The 23,616-nt window shown below is 47.1% G+C and overlaps 1 long non-coding RNA gene and 1 pseudogene across 1 annotated transcript; one reads left to right on the top strand and one right to left on the bottom strand.

The window, feature by feature from the left end:
* Window positions 1-1,360: 1,360 nt before the first annotated feature.
* Window positions 1,361-23,209, top strand: LOC127488609 (uncharacterized). Its single transcript, XR_011387531.1, has 4 exons — window positions 1,361-1,879; window positions 1,985-2,149; window positions 2,708-2,798; window positions 22,759-23,209. It is a non-coding gene; the product is annotated as an uncharacterized lncRNA (long non-coding RNA).
* Window positions 5,043-6,998, bottom strand: LOC127488608 (kinesin-like protein KIFC1 pseudogene; annotated as a pseudogene).
* Window positions 23,210-23,616: the final 407 nt, after the last annotated feature.

The raw sequence follows: 23,616 nt of genomic DNA on the forward strand, positions 1-23,616 counted from the left end.
CCGGGACTAGAACCTGGTGTGCCGGCACCGCAAGGTGGAGGATTAGCCTAGTGAGCCGCGGCGCCGGCAAGGAAAAGTATATTGTTAAGTCAACAACATGAGTCACTGTGCACTTATTCCTCATGTAGGATCTCTGTCCTTAATGTGCTGTACATTGTGATTTAATGTTATAACTAGTACTCAAACAGTATTTTACACTTTGTGTTTTTGTGTGGGTGCAAACTGTTGAAAGCTTTACTTAATATATACTAAACTGATCTTCTGTGTATAAAGAGAATTGAAAATGAATATTGATGTGAATGGAAGGGGAGAGGGAGCAGGAGAGGGGAGGGCTGCGGGTGGGAGGGAAGTTTTGGGGGTGGGGGGAAAGCCACTGTAATCCATAAGCTGTACTTTGGAAATTTATATTCATTAAATAAAAGTTAAAAAAAAGGAAAAGTATAAAAGATAGCTACTGTCTGGAAAGAATTTATTTAGACCTTCTAGCTTCTGTGTGTGCACCCCCTCCACACACTCCAAAAGATCCTGCATGGTTTTGAAACTCAGTCTAAGTGTTTTCAACAAATATATATTGCTGGAAATTTTTGCTTTGAACTTTTTGCTACGAGCGGGTCCTTAAATAAGTTCACGGAAAGTGTGTGTTATGGAAAAACTGGGTTGGCATTTCACAAATTTTTAAGTAAAAATAGACAGGTTTTAGCTTCACTTTCCCACTAAAAATGAATCACAATTAAAATGAAGCCCAGAAAAATTTCTGAATCTGACAATGGTATTATCTTACACATGCATTCAAGGCTGAAAGCTCAAGGTGCACCAGGCTCAGCATCTGCACAGTCAGGGAGTTTAGCCCATGTGCTCTGTGCTCTGAAACACGCTTCGCTTCCTGCTAGCCAGCAGGGCTCACCAGATGGGTGCAGATCCCGACAGAGGCATTGGAGTCTGCACCCCTTGACCAGGGTAGGGGCCGTCCTGGGCTCCCCGTCAGACAGGCTGACCCCTGCTGTGCTGTCCTGGTTTGGAGGTCCGGTCTGTTGACCTGACAGCTCCTGGAGAGCAGGTCTTCTCTCTGCTGGTCTCAGGATCCAGCGCCTGTCTGGCATCCTGCTGGAACTCAGGAGATGTGCTTCTGAAATATGGAGCAAGGGATAGCTGGTTTGATGATGGGAAGATGAGAAGGCAACTATCGTGGCACATGTAAGATCCTAACTCCAGAAAGGCACTCTGTGTGAGTGTTTCATGCTTGCCATGTGCTCTCCAGGAGGAAGGTGGTGAGATTCAACAAATGGGTGGGTGTGGGGCTGGGAGAGAGAGAGAGAGGAGTGGGGGGGAGAGAGAGAGAGAGAGAGAGAGAGATCCCATCCATCCACTGACTCCGCAGTTGCTCACAACAACCAGAGCTGGACCAGGCTGAAGCCAGGAGCCTGGAACTCAATTCAGGTCTCCCATGTGAGGCAGGGACTCAGGCATTTGAATCATCACTGCTGCCTTCCAAGGGTGTGCATTAGCAGCAAGCTAGATCAGAAGTAAAGAAGCTGGGACTTGAACCAGGCACTCTGCTATGGGATGCAGGTTTCCCAAGTAGCATCTTAACCACTGGGCCAAACACTTGCCCCATTTTTTAAAAAGATACTTTATTGGGAGTATTGTTGACATGCAATACACTGCATGTAATTAAGGTGTATGATTAAATTTTTAACTACGGGTCCTCTCTTGCAACCACCACCATGTCCCTCACTTCCAGAAGCTTCCTCATGGCCCTTTGTGTTCTCTTCCATCTGCTTCCTCTTCCTCCAACCCAGTTCCCTGGAAACTACCAATCTGCTCTCCTCTCCTGGATTGCTCTGCGCTTTCAGGGGCTGCATGCTGATGGAATCACACAGTAGGTGCACCTTTCGCTTGGCTTTTTTCATTTGACCTGATCACTCTGAAGCTCATCCTGCTGTGGCACGCATCAGTGGGTTTAGTCACCACTTCTGTTTTACAGAACCTGGGACTCAGCGGGAGCTATATAGCTCACAAGTGTCACACAGCTGTGAAGTGGTAGAGCTGGAATTTTATCCTGGTTCTGTGTGGTCACAGAGCCCATCTCTCTCTTGGATTACAACTCTGATTCTTAGAACAGCCTTAGGGTGAACCCAGCTTGTGAAAGGTAATGTCTAATCATTTAAAAAAATCATCTATTATTTTTCACTTTATGTTTCTGTGTGGGAGCAAACTGTTGAAATCCATACTTAATGTATACTAAGCTGATCTTCTGTATATTAAGATAATCGAAAATGAATCATGATGTGAATGGAAGGGGAGAGGGAGTGGGAAAGGGGAGGGTTGTGGGTGGGAGGGACGGTATGGGGGGGAAGCCATTGTAATCCGTAAGTCGTACTTTGGAAAATTATATGCATTAAATAAAAGTTTAAAAAAAAAAAAAAAAAAAAAAAAAAAAAAAAAAGAAAGGTAATGTCTAGGCGCCATTCTGAGACCACCCTCAGCACCCTTGCCTCCTTCTCTGTTTCCTTCTATCCCTGCACCCTCTGTGGGATAATTAGCACCGTCCTCCCCAAGTTGGGAGCCACCCTGGATGCAAGGAGGGGACAGTGACCTCTCATACCCCACTGTAGGCCATGAGTAGGAGCTGTGCCCACCATCCAGGAATCAGCACCCAGAAATCAGCAGACTTGTGAAATCTTGACATCACTTTGTCTTTTTCAAGGAGGAAGCTTTTGCAGAGAGGTGGGCCCACTCTCAGTCACAGGCCACTCCTGACTAAGGACTCCCAAGGTGCATCCAGGACACTGTCTCAGGTAATCAACCTGCTCTTTACTCAGCATCTGGGTCTGGGCTTCCAGGATCCACTCCAGGCTCACGGCCATGTGGGGATCAGCCTTAGCTGGCCCATCCAGCTCTTCTTCCAGCAGCACATCACTCCCACCTGGTGCTCATCCCCTGGAGATCCCAGAGTCCTGCCCTTACTGTTGGCTCTTCTTGGGCAGAGCTCAAGCCTCTGGGCCAGCCTCAGCTCAGAGGCTGACACAAAATGTGCGAGATCTGAAGTCTCTCAAGCCAGGGAGACCGCTTCTTACTCACTCACCCACTGGTTGTTTACTCATTCTACACACTACTCTGTCAGTCCAAGAGGTAAGTGAGATGGGTAGGGTTGCTAAGCACAGTTGTGCAAGTTCTATCCTGCTCAGGATGCCAGTTTAGGGAACAAGTACCCTGGGCACTAAACCAAGACCCTGGGAGTGATTCTGTCCTCAGGGACTTCATTGCCAGGGTCAGGAGGGGGAAAGCACATGAAAGTATACTCCCGACACAGCACAATAAGAGCTGTGTGGACTGTAGCAGTGTTTGTATGCGAGTTGACCCCATTAACCTGAGCCTATCAAGGGAAGATTCCTGGAGGAGGTGATATTGCCACTGAGACATGATGAAGGCAGAATGAGGGGAGACCCTAAGCACAGGGTGGGAGAAAAGTGAGTACAGGGGGATATTACAGAGAGGCAGAAGTAAGTTGTAGGGGGTGACCCACCCTGATCGCAGGGAGGAAGTGCAGAGGATTTTAATCAGGAGAGTGGAACTCTTTGCCTCCACTCACTCGCCTGTGAAATAGGCATAGCCATCCCTGCCTCTCCAAGAGGTAAGATGTGCCAGGCACATGATAGGTCTTTAGCACATGATAGGTCTTGAGAGACACTGGCCAGGCTTGGTCTGCACTGCCTGCACGTTCCCCCATCCTGGCACCCTCTGCTGTGTGGTCACATGAGGAAACCAGATCCCAGCCCTGAGAAGTGGGGCGACGTGCTTCTCTGCCACCCTCTCCAGACACAGGCTGTGGCTCTGACACCTGGCTCACCTCCCCTGGCACCCAGCCTTTGAGGCAGCGCCAAAGCAGCCAGGCAGGGCCAGGCTGGGCAGCATGTGGTGGCTGGGCCCCCTGGGACTGGCACTTGCCAGCCAGAAATGTACTGGAGAGGTCTCAGAGCTCAAGGGTAGCTGCCTGCCTGCTGCCGCCTCCTGTCCGAGGGAAGAGGCACATCCAACCTTCTCCCCTTACCCAGCCTTCCTGATCAGGCTCAGCCAGGGACTCCAGCCATACCATTCTCCACTCCATGCCCCCCACTTCTCCTGCTCCAACTGCTAGCTTAGCAAAATTAAGCTTTAAACACTTGAATGTTGGCTGGTGTTCTGACTATAAAATTGATACATGTTCATTTTAGGAACCTTGGAAAATACAGACAACTAAATGAAGTAAACAAATATAATCAGTCTGTCTCCAGAAATTATCATTGAATTGATAACATGATACATCCTGGATCTTTTCAGAAGCATGTGGGTAGACACACATACACACACAATTGGGAGTTACACATTTCTGAATCTTGCTTTTCTTATTATTTTATCATGAGCATTTTCATCAGTCATTAAACATGATTCAAAGGCATGTTATTATTTTTGATGGAAAGTTTAAAATGCACCCAAAGGTAGAGCAGGCTACATAAGGAACCCATACACCTGCCATGAGCACCAACAGTTACCAACCATCTATCAAACTATTCCTTTTCCCACTGGTTTTTTGTTTGAATATTTTATTTTAATTTAACATTTTTATTATTTTTTTAAAAAATATTTTATTTATTTGGAAAGTCAGAGTTATAGAGAGGGACACACACACACACACAGAGAAATATCTTCCATTCACTGATTCACTCCACAGATGGCCACAACAACCAGTGCTGGGCCAGGCTGCAGCCAGAAGTCAGGAGCTTCCTTTGGGTTTCCCACGTGGGTGCAGGGGCCCAAGCACTTGGGCCATCCTCCACTGCTTTCTGAGGTGCATTAGTAGGGAGCTGCATCAGAAGTGGAGCAAAACTGGGGCAAGAAACAACACCCGTATGGGATGCCAGCATCTTAGGAAGCAACTTTACCCACTATGCCACAGTGCCGGCTCCTATATTTTATTTTTTAAAGAAAAAACTCCAGCTATTCTTTATATGATAAGCTTAGAAATGGCTCCCTCCACCCAGTAAAGCCTCTCTTAGAGCCTCATCTCCTTAACATGCTCCCACAGGCACCCACACACGCTGTGATGCAAAGGAACTGGATCCCTCTTTATTGCTTATGGCCTGGGCGGTACCAATAACACACTGGCTCACTTTGGAAGCAAAAGGCAGAGAGTTTTCTTCTAGAGGGGAAATGCTTGCAAATATGAGCTTCGTAGTGCTGCCACCCAGAGCGTTCTGCAATAGCCACAGAAGCATGCTGCTCTGATAATGCACAGGTGACTCCTTGTCACTTAGGGCCATGATGGACGGCCTCTGTGTGGACAAGCTGCTGTTAATGGCTTGCTCCTCAGGGCCAAAGGCTCAACTGGGATTTAGTTGTTCACTTCCCAGCCAGACCCACAAGGCTGAGGGGGGCCCATGCTGCAGGCCTCAGCCAGTGTGCTCCTCCCCGGAGATCTGCAGCTGGAACTCACTGTGGCTGCATGATGACTGCTCATTCTGTAATGTGTGGGGCACAGCCCCAGTTCTGGTGGACAATGGGGAGCAGGACCTCCACCTTAGTCTAATGGGTTTACAGAGACATACCAAGCACCAGTGACAGTAAACTCCTCACTCCCCAGTCCTGCCCGGCTAATCTCACACTTTCCTGCTTGGCCCTTCTGGGTCCCAGTGGCCAGCGAGCCTCAGACTGTCTCATTGTTGATCTCTACATAGCTTGCCTCCAAGGCTAGAGGTCCAGCCCTGGCCACTGAGCTCCTGGGCCACAGAGAAGTAGTTCCCCAGGGGCTGAGGAATTGGCCTCTCCAACTGGGGCTCTACCAAGCCTACCTTCCATTGTGAAGATCTTGATGCTGCCTGTCTGGCCACAAGCAAAGATGCATCCTGGGTAGCCATCCAGGGCTTCAACCTGCCCTCTTGCTGGTAGGAATACCCAGTCAAAGGAGAAGCCATAGCAGGTGGTAGGAGCTGGTGCCCCACTTAGGGGCTTACCCAATCAATCATCAGAGTGGGAGAGGCTCAGGAGGATCAGAGGACCCACCAGGGCCAGAGGGAAACAAGTGGAAGCCAGGGAGTGGGATGAGTTCTGGTGGAAGGACAGGGCAGACCTAGCAGAGTACCTGTGCAGCTGCTGGTGCTCAATTTGTAGCCCATGAAGACCATCTCCTGGCTTAGCTAATAAAGCCACCTGGGCTGCAGGCCCCTGCCACCGAGATGCCACCTCTCGTTGACTGCTTGGCAGAGTGGCCTCGGATGCCTCTCACCTCCCCTCCTGCTCCTCCAAGGGTGTGGCCAGTCCCCTCCACTCCCCCTGCAGCTCCAGCTGTTTTTTCTGAAGTTCTTGCATCAAACCTTCCCGTGTGCTCAGTCATTCTTCCAGCTCTGGGACAAGGGTACTAAGGCTCCCCAGCTCCTGTTGGCCTTGCTTGGTCTTGGCCTGAACCCTGGCCAACTCCTCTTCCAGTGTCCTGTGCTCTGACCCTCGAGCCTTGGCCTGTGGCTGGGCCTGCCTTAGCTGACCCTGCAGTTGTCAGTTCTCCTGGCTCCATGCTGAGTCCCCTCACTTGCTGCCTTTAGGTTCATATCTTTGACTCGCTAAGTTCCAGGCAGGATGCTTGCTGGGTTTCTTCCCTTGCACTGTGGGAGGAGCAGCTGATGTGCCAGGCCTCTGGAAAGGACCAGCAGGGCCTGCCTTCTGGTTCTCCAACACTGTAGTGATGCTTGTGGAATGCCAGGCTCCTACCTTCTTGGGAACTTTCTGCGTTCTGGTGGCCTTGGTCTGTGACTCCGTGGTGAGTGGTGGTGCTCTGCGGGGGGATCTGTCAGTTTTGGTCGATGCACCCAGGCCTTGTGTCTGTTTCTCTTCAGCATCCATTGGATCAGGCCCCCTCCTGAGCCTGCTTTCTCGGAGAGCAAGTCAGGAAGAGCTCTCGACAGTGTCTTCAGCTCTAGGTTTTCCTTCAGTTCTGATGGGGTGGGGGGGAACCTCTGGGGTTCCATGTCCACCTCTGACCTGCACACGTCATGGGGAGGGCAATGGAAGAGGACAGGGCACCAGGACTCCTGGGACCCCTGTTCTCTTGCCCTCTCGTGATGCCCAGCAGTTGTGGTACCACTTACAGGGGATACCAACTCCATGCCAAATCCACCACTGTTGAATGTCAGTGGCTCTTGTTTGAGTATTTTCGAGTTGGTTTATGTTGCTTCACCCATAAAGATCATCAACATTAGAAGACGCCTTGCGCATCCAACAGATGCAGGCCAAGGTGTCAGAGACTGGAATGCTAGGTCTGCTCAAGTCCTTCAATGCTGTGAACTTGGACTAGTTTTCTCTTGAAAATGGGGACAACAGGGTCTGTCCTCCCTCATGTGGGGCTGGGAGGGTTCAGCGAGAAGTCTTTGAAAAGTTCTGCTCCTGGCATTGACCATGTACTGGGCACGGTGCTAATCTGTTCCACCATGGTAACACTCCAAGAGGTTGCTGTTAGTGTCCCTATTTCACAAAAGAGGAAACCAAGACTCTGGTTAAGTGACTTGCTCAAGGTTGCATGAGATTCGAAATCAGATCTGTTTTTTCCCATTGCAACAATTGGCCATGTGTCTGGTTCATACGTGCATTGGTCTCTTAAATAGCTACTGTTTGATGGCAATACTGCCTGGGACCATGGAGTTGTAGCAGGGATGGCATGAGAAGCCTTGACTCACACAAGGTCTAGAAGCAAAGGTGTGAGACCTACCCACTAGGGCCTGCCCGAAACAGGGGGGACCTCACAGGAGCTACTACAGATGCTACTGTAGAGGGGCTGCCATCAGGAAATAGGCAGGGCTACAGGGTCAGCAATGGGAAGGGGGCCTTGAGGACCTGCCTCAGCAGATGCTTGGGAGTAGCTGCGGGTATTGAGAGAGTCCCAACAGGAGTCATGGCCACCAGCCTTATCTAGATCCAGGCCTGGAGGGGAGGCGCTGGGAGAAGAACCTCCTGCACCTGGACCCTCACCTGCCTTGGTCCTAAGGGGCTCTTCTTTGGCCACGCCCACCCAGATGCTAGAGCAGTGTCAGCATGCTTGGTCTGCAGAATCAGAGAAGAGGGAATGAAGGCACAGGGCTTGGAGGCAAGAGGAGAAGACCCAGCCCAGGAAGGAACCGCAGGAGGAAATAAAGCCAGAAACTGGCCGCCTCCAGGGAGGCCTGGGAGAGTGTTGGGCAGGGGACTGCAGTTTCTCAGTATGAGTATGAGCTGTGCAGAGGTCATTGGAATAGCATATTTAACAATGAAGGCGAAGAAATCATCCCAAGGCATGCTTTTCTTTTACCCAGAATAGGCCCTGTTTGGGGAATTTTACAACTTTTATTAGAGTTGGAACAGGAGAAACAGGGCGTTCTTGGTGACCTTTAGGTTGTCTGAGGGTCATATCCTGGTTGCTCATCCTCAAGCACCTGAACACTCATCTCAGAGCGAAGCCTCTTGTTCAGGTGGGACGACCCTGATCAGAGCATGGGCAGCTGTCCAGCCCCAGGCATGGCAGCACCATGCAGTGCGGGCCCCAGTCTAAACTCTCTCTGCAAACACAAAGCTGCTTAACCCCCCTCCAGCCTTGTAGGCAGCCGCTACGCACTCAGTCTCAGAGATGAGGCAGAGAGGATAAGACCTGGGCTTCCAAAGCCTCTGCTCCTGCCTGTGGGCCCTGGCTCATGTGGGACCGCTGAGACTGACTGGTGGAGGGAGGGCAGCAATGGAAGGGGAGCCCCGGGTTTAGGTATCAGCTGGGATAAGGGCATCCCCCCAACCATCAATGTTTGGTGATGGTCAGGGGATATTTCAGCTGCCACCATAGATCAGAAATCTGGGGTTAGAGGGACCCCAGGCATAGGCTATCCCCTTGGGGCATCTGGGAAGGATTTTGGCTACCTTCCTAGGATCCTGGGTCAAGTGTGGCCAGTGGCTTTCCTTGACTCTTCCCTTCTGTCCTTTGGTCCATTCCAGTTTTCTTACCTACTCACCCCTCCCTCAGAAGCCACACTCCTTGCCACTGACACTGCCCAAACCATCTCCAGACCTTAAGGACAAATGTGACCCCAAGAAATCCAGACCATTCCTCCAAGGTAGACACAAATACCTCAAATAACCCCAACCTCCTTGTTGTCATCACCACATCAGGGCATCTTGGAACTGTCAGGCTCCAGTTGCTCTCTTTGGAGTTGGCCATGCCTCTCCTGATGATATCGGAGTGCTTATTGATAATTCTCAATATTAATAAGCCTGTAGGCTCTTGCCACGTATTCAAAGAATTCTGAATACCGGCTCAAATAGACCAGACAACATGGTAAGTTTTTGAGGATTTTATTCAGCGAACGAAATGTGCAGGAAGTTGAAGGCTTTATTTAGAGGAGAAAGAGAAGTCTAGAGGCTCAGATGGGTCCATACCAAGCAGAGAGCAGGCTGGGTGCCACGGGGAGCAAGCACGCAGGCAGGAATTCAGAGAGTGGGCAGCCTTGAAGGACAAGAAGCCCTGAAGGTGTGGGGCAACAAGGGGTGGGGCCACTGTATTCCAGACCTTTTATCCACTCCCAAAGGGGAGTGGTTACGTAGCCTGATTGGCAGGTGGGCATACAGCTGGGGTCGGGGAGGAGCATGAGATCATATAGGGGTGTGGTGAAGGCGTGGTCTTCCAGCTCACAAATCCTATCTGCCTGCCTGCATCACTGAGAGCCCCTTCAAGGAGTGTCTGGTGGTGACAGTCTTTCTGTCCTACCTACCTCAGCCTTGACTGCAAGCTCACACTGTCTCTTCCTGTGTCTGAGCCCCTTGAGCCTCAGGGCCTTAGCCTGGAATGTGGGAATGAGTGTAAGGGTTGAGGTCGACCCCAGCCCATTCCTGAGACGTGGCTCAGACCTGGCCACCATAGGTGGAAACTATGTATTTGAGCAGAATCTTTTCTTTTCCCTTCCCTTCCCCCTTCCCTTCCCTTCTCCCTTCCCTTCCCCCTTCCCTTCTTCCCTTGCCCCTTCCTTTTCTTTTTTTTTGACAGGCAGAGTGGACAGTGAGAGAGAGAGAGAGACAGAGAGAAAGGTCTTCCTTTTGCTGTTGGTTCACCCTCCAATGGCCGCCTCGGCCGGCGCACAGCACTGATCCGATAGCAGGAGCCAGGTGCTTCTCCTGGTCTCCCATGGGGTGCAGGGCCCAAGGACTTGGGCCATCCTCCATTGCACTCCCTGGCCACAACAGAGAGCTGGCCTGGAAGAGGGGCAACCGGGACAGAATCCGGTGCCCCGACTGGGACTAGAACCTGGTGTGCTGGTGCCGCAAGGCGGAGGATTAGCCTAGTGAGCCGCGGCACCGGCTTCGCCTCGCCTCGCCTCGCCTCGCCTCGCCTCGCCTCCCCTCCCCTCCCCTCCCCTCCCCTCCCCTCCCCTCCCCTCCCCTCTCCTCTCCTCTCCTCTCCTCTCCTCTCCTCTCCTCTCCTCTCCTCTCCTCTTCTTTCTTAAAGTGTAGGGATTGGAGTCCCTGCCTGCAGTATAGGCCTCATTTTGGGCCAAGAAGGGGGCAGGCAGGGTCCTTGAGAACAAAGAAAGTCAGCTCTCCTGGAATTTATGACCTTCTGCTCCCCACCAGCTCCCCTGCAATTTATGGCCCAATGCTTCCCGCCAGTGCCTCCCCGTGCCATCCCCTTTGTGTGGCCTTCCCGCCACATGACGTATATAGCCTACACGTCTAAATGAACCAATGAACATGTTAGGTCCCAATACCTTGCCATATAGAGAGTAAGAAGGTAACCTACGTGGGAGATGACCTACACCCTTGCAAGTGTGAGGTTATAAAAACCTCTCTTATGAAAATGAAGGAGCCTTTTGCCTGCGTGTGGTTAAATGGCTGTGTGCGGCGGGTAGGGAGTCCCTGCCTGCCGGCTGGTAACAAATAAACCTCTGCTTTTGCATCTGCAACTGTGCCTTGTGCATTGATTAGGAAATTTGGACACAATAAAAGAAGATTCATTTATTTGAAAGGCAAAGTTACAGATAAAAATGAAGAAACAGAAAGAAAGAGGGAGAGAAAGTGTGCAAGAGAGGTCTTTTATCTGCCAGTTCACTTCCCAAATGGTGACAACAGCCAGCGCTGGGTCAGGCTGAAGCCAGGAGCCAGGAATGCCATCAGGGTCACCCACATGAGTGCAGGGGCAGAAGCACTTGAGCCATTTTTGCTGTTTTCCCAGGCTCATTAGCAGCGAGCTGGATCAGAAGTGGAGCAGCCAGGTCTTGAACCACAGTGCTGGCCCCTTGAGTAGGCACAGGCAGAGCACTCTAGGGTTTCCCATTCAGAAACCCTGAGGCATCTCTCACTGCTCACGCCCTGGCCTCCTCAGCAGGGACACTCTCCGGCTTTGTGTGGCAGCTGCTGTTCAAATGCTTTAATTGTTTAAGAAATTATGGAAGTGTTGACACTCTATTTGTAAGAAAATTAAGCACTGTGAGAGTATGTAAAATAGGGAGTGAATCCCCCCCCCCTTCCCTACCTCCAATGTCTTTACATCAGCCAATCCTCCCCTGCAGAGATTGTCCAAATTTGAGTGTGGACTCTTCTGGATGGGTCCTATGTACACACTCTTATCTGTAGTGTAGAAAGACAAGGTCAGGCTTGCTCCATTGCTCTGTAATGGCTTCTTTTACGTAATGATGCGTTGGATGCCCTGGGTGCTGCATGTCAATCAATCTCATTGCTAAACTTGACTAACTTTTGTTTTTCAGGGTGGATACATTGTAATGTATCAATGTACCTACGAATGCACATTTAAGTTATTTCTCATTTTTCACTTTAAAGGTGTTAGAAGGCCTGTGTATGTGTCCTTTTGGGTATGTGAACTTATTTCTGTTAGCTATCTCTAGACAAAGGGCACAGTTACAGGATATTTGCAGCAGCCATGTGGATAAACACAACAGACTGCTCTTCTGAAGGACTAACCCGGTTACCACAGCCCCTGCTGGGAGCGCTCCATGTCCCCACACTCAGGTCGGCACTCCTGGCAGCAGCAGCTTTCATCTTTGCCAGCTAGAATTTCTGCTGCATGATTTGCGTTTCCCGGACTCACCTGCAGTTGAGCCCTTTCTCCTGGCTTCTGGCCATTTGTATTTACTCAGCTGTGAATAGTCTCTTTCTATACTTGCCCCATCTGGGTAGATTATCTTGTATTCATTCACTCATAGGCTCTGCCTCCTTTTAGAAATGGTATTGGTAAAAAAAAAAAAAAAAAAAAAAAAAAAAAAAAAAAAAAAAGAAACGGTATTGGTGTACGTGATTTCAGATATTCATGTAATACAGGAGGAATGGAATTAAAAGGAAGTGTCCTTCAACTCCACCCCCAGTGGTCACAGAGCACAGCAGGTACCACATCCTGGGGCTACTCACAAATATTTTCATTTCAATTTCCTTCAAAATCAGAAGCAAACATGAATATCACCACAATGAACATATACTAATAAATGCAACTTTGATCATAAATCATAATTTTTAGTATTTTTCAATAGAGGAGAAAGTGCACATGGCCTTGGGAAATCCATTTGGACCTGCCTGTAAGAACCATTCACGAGTTTCTTGGGCATCATTCTAAAATGATTTGAAGAATGTTTGACAAATGCATGTTTTGACTATTTACTTACAAGTGATTTTTCTTCTTTTTATAAAATGTATTCAAGAGGCGGAGAGACATAGAGAAAAAGAGGGAGACATAGAGAAAGAGAGAGTCAGACACAAAGACAGAGAGCTCTCATTCACTGGTTCTCTTCCCAAATACTCACAAGGGCAGGGCCTGGGCCTGGGGTGGGAGCCAGGAGACAGTGGAACTCAATCCAGTTCTCTTACATGAGTAGCAAATACTTGAGCCCTCACCACTGCCGCCCAGGGTCTGCCTCAGCAGGAAGCTAAAATAAGTAGCCAGAGTTGGGAAATGAATCCAGGTACTCTGATGGAGACTTGGGCATCATAACTGCTAGGCCAAATGCCTGCCTCTCTTATTTTTTATTGCAACATTTTTATGAATTTATTTATAACCTAGTTTCTTTTTAATATTATTTACTTATTTATTTGAAAGACAGAGTGACAGAGACAGAGAGAGAGAAAGAAAGAAAGATCTTCCATTTGCTGATTGATTCCCCAAATATCTGCAGTAGCCAAGTCTGAAACAAGCCAAAGGCAGGAGCTAGGGACTCTATACTGGTCTTCTACTTGAGTGACAGGGACCCAAGTGTTTGGGCCATCTTCCTCTGCCTTCCCAGGCATATTAATAGGAAGCTGGATTGGAACTGGAGCAGCTGGTACTTAAACTGATGCTCAGATATGGGATGGTATTGCAAGTGGCTGCATAACCCACTGCACCACAATGCCAGCCCCTATGCAATATTTTAAACATGTAGAACATTTTAATTGTTTGTGGTACATTTATGAACTTCAGAAATCATTTTTGCCTAACAACATCAAAATAGAATGTGATGTATTAATCTAACCCTGCTGCGTTGTTTCTCCCTCTCTTTCTCGTGTTGCCCTGATGTTGCCGTGCATTGCTCCTGAGCATGTTCATATGTAGACATAAACACCATGCTAAATGCGATGGTGACCGGCTTTCTGCAGGATTGAAGTTACTGGGGTTTGAGATCGTCCTTACCTTGCTCGCAGGACTATGCACCTTCTGGACTCTCCTCCTGCTTCTCTGCTTGCTACTGCCCGATCTCCTTTGCTTGCTGCCCCTCATGTTCCTGACTGCTTACTCCTGGAGGACTCCAGGCTCAGTCTTTCATCTCATTTCCACCTAAACTCTGGCAATCTCACCTTGTCTCTGGGCTTACTTACTACTTCTTGGTTGACTGACACCCATGTTAATACCTCTATGTCAAATTTGCACCTAATCCAGACTCATACACGTGACTGTTGGCTGTACCCCTAGGCCATTGCTGATCAGACGACCATGATCAGACTCATGAGCTTCCTCCCACCTCCATATTGTTTATACTGATTATTAGGAAACTGGGGCAGTTTTAGCCAGGTGGCTGCATTGCCCAGCTACCTGAGCCAGGCTCCACCCCCATCCTAATGGGATTCGCTGCTCCTGCTTCCCTGCCTGCCCTCAGGTGAAGTTTTAAAAGGGCCTGTTCCTGCACACGTGCTCTCTTGGCCCTTCTCTCCTGGGCTCTCTCCTCTCTCTTGGCTCTTGGTTCTTCTCTCTTGGCTCTGCTCTCCTCTCTCCTCTTCTCTGCTCTATCTTCTCTCTTTGCTAGCTCCTCTCCTCTCTGTTTCTCTCTTATATTCTCTTTCTCTCTTTTTCCTTCGCCGCCCCTTCACTCCAGTCTGTAGGGTGTTCCCCAATAAACCCTTTCCCTTACTCCGGTGTCTGGTGTGTTTTGCAATGGCTAACATTAATATATAACACTGATGTCACCCATGCCTAGAACAGGACTGATGCATAATTAGTACCCCATAAATACTTGTTGGATGAGTGATTTTTTGAATTTTAGCTTCCATATATAAGGGAGAACATGCAATATTTCTTTCTGTGTCCAGTGTATTCCACTTGACATGACATCCTTCAGTTGCAACCATCTCTATAACCCTGACTCTCAAATAAAAGCAATAGAAAAAAATAGAATAATTCTTTGTCATATAAATAGCTTGAAAATATTTTTCTCATTCTGCCAAATGTCTCTTCACTCTATTGGTTGTTTCCTTTCCTGTGCAGAAGCTCTGTGTTAGATATAGTCCCATTTGTCTAGTTTAATCATAAAGGGCACAACCACACACAGAAATATATGAACAGGCAAACAAAAAAATCAGAAAGATATCCCTTGCTCATGAATTGGAAGAATTAATATAATTAAAATGTCTGTGTTACCTAAAGCAAACTACAGATTAAATGAAATGCTTATCAAAATACCAATGGCATTCTTTACATGATTAGAAAAAACAATCCAAAAATTCATATAGAATCACAAAAGACCCAGAGCAGCCAAAGTGATCATGGTGGGGGCAGTAATCAAGCTGGAGACATCACAATACTTGACTTCAAAGCAGACTACAAAGCTATAGTAATTAAAAGATAGGGGCCAGTGCTGTGGCGTAGCAGGTAAGCTGCCACCACATCCTATATCGGTGCTGGTTCAAGTTCCAGCTGCTCCACTTTCGATCCAGCTCTCTGCTATGACCTGAGAAAGTAGTAGAAGATGGCCCAAGTCCTTGGGCCCCTGCACCCACGTGGGAGACCCAGAAGAACCTCCTGGCTCTTGACTTCGGATTGGTGCAGCTTCAGCCATTGCGCCTTTTGGGGAGTGAACCAGTAGATGGAAGACTTCTCTTGCGCTCTCTGCCTCTGACTCTCTGTAACTCTGCATTTCAAATAAATAAATAAATCTTTAAAAAATAGAGAGAATGGTACTAACATAAAAATCAACATATAGATCAATGGAACAAAATAGACAATTCACAAATTAATCCAAACACATACAGCCAACTGATTTTTGACAAAAATGCCCAGACCATACATTAGGGAAAGGGTAATCTTCAATAAATGGTGCTGATATAGAGTGAAATTAGATCCTTATCTTTCACTATCTATAATAATTCAAGATGGATCAAAGACCTAAATTTAATACTTAAGAAAAATGAAATTGCTGGAAGAAAATGTAGGAGGAAACACTTTAAAATGTTGGTGTAGGTCATCACCATAACTTATTGGTTAAAATCCCCAAAGCATGGGCACTGAAAGCAGTTTCTGAATTCTTTATCAGGTATTTTGTCACTCTCCTTTGGAGTCTGTTACTAAAGTTTTATCATGCTCTTTGTGGATGTTGTATTGCCTTGTTTTTCATATTGGATGGATCTACCACTATTACCAAGTGGTTTTCATGGTAAAAGTTGTTTCCAGAAGATGTGTCCAGGCTTCATATACTGTTTTGGCTTGAGTTCCGGCTGGATGCTGTAGTGTAGTCTCCCTATATCTTTTGCTACTGTAACAGATGGAAAAGGCATTGGTATCATGGGGAACTTCTCCTTCAGTCCTAGCAGGTATTGTGGCTCCTGTGGGTAGTCCATGGGGGTGGAGTCACGTTTGTGGGGGCACTGGCCCTCAGTCTTCAGTGACTACAGTCATGAGAAGGCTGTCTTGTAGTGCTGGAGGGAGTCACACAGGTCTCCATTGTAGCTGTTGCTATTTCACTGGTGGTCCAAAGTCCCACGGAAGCATGTAGGTTCCCATGGTGCCAGCCCTAGGTTTTTAAGCAATGTATTAGCTTCCATCTACCTTTATTTCCCCCAGGCAAACAATTACTCTCTCTGTTGTTCTGCCTAGGATTTAGGGGAAGAATGGAATGGGTAGTCCTGGGGCCATCAATGTCATAATGCTTGATCTCACTCAGCACCCACCACTTGCCACGACCAACATAGCACTGCTTAAGGGCTGCCTGCTACTGAGGTGGACCTGTGGTTTGAGGGTGCTGTGGCAACCACAGGTGATACTGACTGGGTTATAAATTAATTGAGTAGGGTCATGGGTCTCCATATGGTACTGGGGCAGGTCCAGAGACTCCATCCATTGGCATTAGCTAGGAACAGGGACTGTTGAGATCTTCTCAGTGATAAATTTTATCAGTCCAGCACTGAGTTCTGAGATGCAGTCCCGTGCTCATTCTTATTGCTTACTACCTGATGGCTAGAGTCTTTCTTCTATTGTCTGTCCAAGGTCAGGGGAGGGGAAACAGAGATAGTCACTTGGTTTCCTGGGCTAACTCTAAGTGTGGTTGCACCTGAGTCTCACAGTCAGCAGAGCTGCATTGTCTTGCAGATGCACACCATACTTGCGGGAGGTTGGTAGTGAGATAGGCTGAAATGAGTCCACCTCACCAAGGCATGTTTCTAGACCTCTGGAGAGGTCTAGAGGCTCTTTCTGTGAGCCCTGGCCTGTGGAGACAGGCCTTTGGGTTTTGTCTGGATATCACTATGACAAGGTGAAGTCCTAATCTCACTTTCCTGCTCTACTCCTCAGTGGCTGGAGTCTTGCCCCCCTCTACTGGAGGTTTGGAAAGGCGTGGTGGTGGTGGTCTGTTGGCTACTCAGCAAAGGAGGGTCCAAAACCTCAATCTATAGCTACTGTCTTGGGTTTAGGTGTCCCTGGAGCCCTGTCTAGCACTGAGTTTCACCATCGCAGGCTTGGTATTAGGCTTCAAGTCTGAGATCCGGATTTAATTCTCTTTCCCTCTTCCAAGCTGTAGGTAAGGACTGTCTATGCTATGCTACCTGGATCTGGGGGAGGGGTGACATGGCAACTCTTTCCTTCATGCCTTTTTTGATATACCTTTTTAAAGTCATTGTACTAAGGGAGAATTATTGTACCAATGGGGAAAAGACATGTTGATTCTGACCACAAGAAGACAACAGAAGATGAGGAACCACATTCCCAGGGGACAGATGGAGAGTAGTTTGCAGTAGAAATTCTACAAAAAGAAGAGAGACACCGTGGAGCAGTGGGGACAGTTCAATCATGCAGAGGCATGCAGTACACTGCCAATGACTCCTGCAGCCAGTGGCTGGGAGGGGACACCATCTTTTTAGAGCAAGGCACCTGACAACCAGCAGGGAGGAAGCACCATCTTGATAAGGTGAGTAGAGGCTACTGTGGCCTGCCTGTGAATGGGGGATTTTATTGGAGGGGTAAATCCATTGTCCCCACTAAATTTGAGTCTGTCCTGGAGGGTTGATGGGGGCAGGGTACCCACTTAAGCCTGTGAAGCACTCCCCTCCCCTCACTTTATTAAAATGCTTGGACTCAACTTACCGAGGTAGAGCACTGACCTCTGTCAGTTACGCAGGTGGCTCTGGGAATGCCACAGCACTTAGGGTGGGTGGGGAGAGGACTGTGGGCCTGAGAGTAGATTCCTTGTGCCCCGTGACTCTGGGAATTTGTGACTGTGCGATCAGGAAGTGATAGGGTGTAGCTGGGCTTTTGGGCAATCACTGTGTCTGGCTTCAGAGGCTCAGAGTTCCACGCTCACATTGAGAAGCACACAGATCCTTTGTGTGGTTCATGCATGGGTAAGGAACTGTGGGCTCACCCTGGGTCGTTTTTTCACCTTGGCAGGGAGGGGCTAACTCTATCATCACACCAGCTGTTGAATTCATACCCTGCCCGTGCTAAAGATAGAGGTGATTTACCATGCCAAATTTGGGTGTCGCCCTGGGCTCTTTCCCCAGGGGATCCACTCTCACTCAGCCTCATGAGTCTGCTCTGTTCATGGAGAGAGCTGAGACAGTCCCAGAGCCAGCTGCCTGTCACTGCTGCCCCTTGGCAGTTTGATGGTGGTGGAGGGGAGCACCTCACAGGCCATAGTGGGTGCCCCGCCCCCTGCCAACTCTTCAGGCCAGACTCAAAGTCAGTGGGGGCTATAGATTTATCCCTCTAAAAAAATCCCCAAGTTGTGTGCATACTTGAGCTACAGCAGCCTCTACACACCTTATTAAGAATGTGTTTCCTTCCTGCTGGCCCCTGGGTGCCCTGTGGTGCCCTGTGGGCTGATGGGGAGAAAACAGTGTGCTCCGGAGGATCTCTATGGACCTGAGTGGAAAGAAAGGGCCATCAAAGAAGGATTTACTCTTCTCTGAAGGGAGGAGAGAGCATCCACATTGCTTATGGCCGTGTCCAAATACCAACTGAGTCTATGGTCACAGAAGGCTTCCATAGCCTTGGCAGCCCATGGCAAGAGCCTTGGGTGATCACTGATGTCATAAATAAGAGTGTTAATTATTAAAGGAACAACAGAAGTCACTGTACACTTACTCCCCATATAGGACCTCCGTCCCTAATGAGTTGTACTATGAGAATCAACTGCAAATTTTGTTCCCAAACCATACTCTACATGTTGTGTATGTGCATGGGTGTAAACTGGTGAAGTCTATGCTTAGCATGGAATTGGCCCTCTATATATAAAAGCAAACTAAAAATGAACCATAATGAAGGAGGAGATGGAAGAGGGAGAGGGAGGTGGGATGGGGGTTGTAGGGAGGGTGGGTATGGGGGAAAGAACCACTGTATTCCTAAAGTTGTATTTATGAAAAAATTTATTCATTAAATAAAAATTTAAAAAAAGAAAATAGTGTGCTCTCCCTTCACAGGGTTAGGTGGGCACCCTGCCCCCAGCTAGCGCTCCAGGCCAGATTCAAAGTCAATGTAGTCCACAAAGATCTCCTTCAGGAAATATCACCAGAGACACACAGGTTGCCACAGATTCCTAATCCTCTCACCCACTCCAAGAAGTCGGCGTCTCCCCTAGCCTCTGGCTGTAGGAGTCACTGGTGGTATTCCCACTTGCTGCTGAGTGTTTGCACTGTCCACGCTGTGCCACAGTGTTTCTCTTCTTGCTGAATTATTTCCACTGCAAACTTCTCTCCAACTCTCTTCTGGGACCATGGTTACTTTGCTTTTCTTCTATTATCTTCCCATGATCAAAATCAGCACATCTTTTCCCTATTCAGCCATCTTGGGCTCTATAGTAAACAACTTTAACCAAAAAATAGACTTTAACATCAAAACTATTAAAACAGACAAAGGGCATTATGTAATGATTAAAGGCTCAATTCAACAGGAGGATGTGACTCCAGTAAGTATATATGTACCCAATGCCATGGTGCATGACTGTTTAAAACAAATGTTAATAGATCTAAAGAGAGATATAGACTCTAATACAACAATAATGGGGGATTTCAGCACCCCACTTTCATCAATGGACAGATCAACTAGACAAGAAAATTAACAAAAAAACCAACAGAGCCAATCTACACTGTGGACTAAATGAACCTAATTGATATCTACAAAACATTTCATCCAACAGCTACAGAATTCACATTCTTTTCATGAGTGCATGAAATTTTCTCTAGGATACACCATATGCTGGGCTATAAAGCAAGTCTCAACAAATATAAAAAAAATTGAGATCATACCATGCATCTTTTCTGAATACAACGGAATGAAACACAATGGGATGGAAATTAACAACTTAATTAACAAATTAAATTAAGAAACTATAGACTGTGCAAACACATGTAAACTGAACAACATGCTCCTGAATGAACAGTAGCTCATAGAAAAAAATCAAAAAGGAAATTTAAAAGTTGGAAAGGCATCAAATAAATGATCTAACAATGCATGTTAAATACCTAGAAAAACAAAAACAAACCAAACCCAAAATTAGTAACAAGAAACAAAGAATTAAAATTGGAGAAGAAATAAACAAAATTGAAACAAAAATGGATACAAGATCAGTGAAATGATGAGCTACTTTTTGAAAAAAAAAAAATTGGTACACCATTGGTCCAACTAACCAAAAATAGGGAGAATATCCAAATTAATAAAATCAGAGATAAAAAGATGTTACAATGGATACCATAGAAACAAAAACAATCATCAGGAATTATTACAAAGAGCAATATGCCAGCAACCTGGAAAACCTAGAAGAAATAGATTCCTGGACATATACAATCTGTCAAAATTGAGTCATGAACATATAGAACCCCTAAATAAATCAATAACCAGGGCCAAAATTGAATCAGTAATAATGACCCTCTCAACCAAGAAAAATCCAGGGCCAGATAGCTTTCATTTTTGAATTCTACCAAACCTTTAAAGAAGAAGCAATTTCAGTTTATCTCAAATTATTCAAAAGAATAAAATGGGAAAGAATCCTTCCAAACTCCTTGTATGATGACAGCATTACCTTAATTCCAAAACCAGAAAAATATACAACAAAGAAAGAACTATGGGCCAATACCTATGATGAACAGAGACACAAAAATCCTCAATGAAATACTAGCTAATCAAATCCAATCCAACAACACAGAAAGACCACTCACCCAGACCATGTGGAATTTATCCCTGGTATGTAGGGGGGTGGTTCAACATGTGTAAATCAATAAATATTGTAAATCACATTAACAAATTGAAGAGTGAAAGCCATATGACTATCTCAATAGATGCAGAGAGAGCATAATAAAATACAATACCCTTTCATGATTAAGCAAAAAAAAAAAAAAAAAAAAAGTAACCAAATTGGGCATAGAAGGAACGTTCCTCAACACAAGGCAATGTATGACAAACCCACAGGGAGCATCATACTGAGTAGGGAAAATGTGGAAGCATTTCCACTAAGATCTGGAACCAGATGCAACTGGAAACCATTATGCTTGGTGAAATAAGCCAGCCCCCAAAAGACAAATATCTGTGCTTTCTCTTATATATAGTAGTTAATACAGGATACAAAGAAGTATAGGAAGAAAATGGACATCTTGTGAGTTGATTTTTATTTTTAGTCGTTGTTTATATTCCTGTGGAACTGTGGTCTTCCTACTTTTTATTTGTTTTATATTATGGTTACTGGTGAATTAAGCTTGTGATAGTAGAGGGGACTGAAATTATGTATTTGCAAAAATTAAATTTAAAAAAAGGAAGAAAGGAAGGGGATTGAAGGAGTGAGTGAAGTATGATTATATTCATAGAATTTCACCTATGAAATGCATGTAATCTGTTATTTTTTCTTAGCAAATTAAAAAATAAGGTTACTGTGCTAAAATAAGGCACCGTGGTCTCTTACCTGGCTTCTCTAGTGATTGTAAAGTTTGATTGGTGCATGAATGGCTGCTCAAATACGTGTCTCTGTGGGGAGGTACCTGCTGGAGCACCTAGCTTAGCTGGCATGTTGTTCTGCCTCCCCTCATCTTTTATTTTAGAAAGTTTCTTATGGAAAATTTTGGTTGTATAGGAAATATTGAGTTAAGCCAATTAAGCCAATGTAGTCTTCACTCAGGTGAAACAATTGCCAATGAATGAGATTTTCATCTATGGGCAGCAAGAAGTTTCTTTTGCTCTCCTGGAAGTCTCCTGCTATGGAAGCATTGTCCTGGGGGTGCAGCCAGGACGAGCACACTTGAGAATCCTGCATTACTGGGCTGAGGAGCATAAGAGCCTGGAAGTTGAATGACACTGACCCCAAAGATCTCAAGGCCTAGTTAGCTGTTGTGTTCTCCTGATGGGTTATTGTCAAGGACACAAGACGCTTGACACCTTAAACCATCTTTACCTTCACAAAATTTGTCCTTGTTTGAGTTCTTTCGGCTCTCTGCAAATATGGAGGCTCAAGTGTGCAGAGGGCAAGAGAGGGGCCTCCAGAGTCAGCCCACCTGTGTCTGTGTCCTGGCTCTTCCACTGATCAACACTGGGGAGACCACTTAACCTCTCTGGGCCTCCATGTCCTCATCAGGGAGGTGGGGATGATGGAAATTCCTGCATCACATGATTCTTGAGAGGACCAAAAAAGTAATATATATGAACCGCTTAGAATAGGCCCTGGCATCTGTCCAAGACTCAGGGACAATTTTTTAAAAGATTTATTTTATTTATTTGAAAGACAGAGTTACAAAGAGAGGTAGAGACAGAGAGAGAGGTCCTTCATCTGCTCGTTCACTCCCCAGATGACCACAACTAACTGCCAGAGCTGCACTGATCCGAAGCCAGGAGCCAGGAGCTTCCTCTGGGTCTCCCACACAGGTGCAGGGGCCCAAGGACTTGGGCCATCTTTTACTGCTTTCCCAGGCCACAGCAGAGAGCTGGATCAAAAGAGGAGCAGCTGGGACTAGAACTGGTGCCCATACGGGTTGCCAGTGCCTCAGGCTAGGGTGTTAATCCTCTGCGCCACAGCGCTGGCCCCTCAGTAACACTTTTTTTTTTTTTTTTTTTGACAGGCACAGTCCCCTTTGGTCTGAAACTTGCATCAAGGAGACATTCCCTGCCCCGCAGCAGGCCTCTTTAGGCCCTTGGGATTACTTGAAATGAGCCAACTATGAGCATCAAGAACGCGAATGCTTTCAGGTCACACATGGCAGCTCCTCTCCTGGTTCCACCTCCTCCAGCACAAATCTCCAGCAGACCAACGATGGAGGGACAGCTGCCCCTGTGGTTCAGCAGACTGCCCGCTGGACAGTTCCCAGGGTTCCTGGGGCCGTCAGAGGGGTCTGGCAATCTCCAGCACCTAAGGGAGGGCCAGGACACATCCTCCTCAAAAGAGGGGTATTTGGGAATTCAGCCCCTCTCCGCTGAATTTCGTTCTTCTCTCCAGACGTGAGATTCTAAAACTTCTCAGTCACGGGAGGATCTAGGTGCTCCAGCACATAGTCCGCAGCCCCTGATTGAAATAAACCAGGGCATCTGAATTTCCTCTGATGAGATTCCTCTGTCTGGGGGATACTTGAGCTCATCTCTCAAAAACTTAAAATGTAACCCCTTGCTAGTGGCATGGCTACTGCTGGCTGATCATGATCAGGGGAGGCGGAGGGCCTTAAGCAGGAATAGAGAGCTGGACTACCAGTCTTTCGGGACGGTAATGATTGAAGGCCCCTGTTTTCTGCAGGGACTTGCATCTTGAAGGTCCACTCCAGCTCTCGTGGGAGGGATCTGTGATAACAGAAGAATATGGCATGGAGACCACACTAAATGATATACTTCTGTGACCTGATTTAGCTTCAGGCTGAGTCCTGGCCTTTCCCCATCTCCCTTTCACGCACCCTGCATTCTCATGTTTTTTCCCCTGCACCCATGCCTGG

Source organism: Oryctolagus cuniculus, chromosome 3 (assembly GCF_964237555.1).
Source record: "Oryctolagus cuniculus chromosome 3, mOryCun1.1, whole genome shotgun sequence".
NCBI classification, from domain to species: domain Eukaryota; kingdom Metazoa; phylum Chordata; class Mammalia; order Lagomorpha; family Leporidae; genus Oryctolagus; species Oryctolagus cuniculus.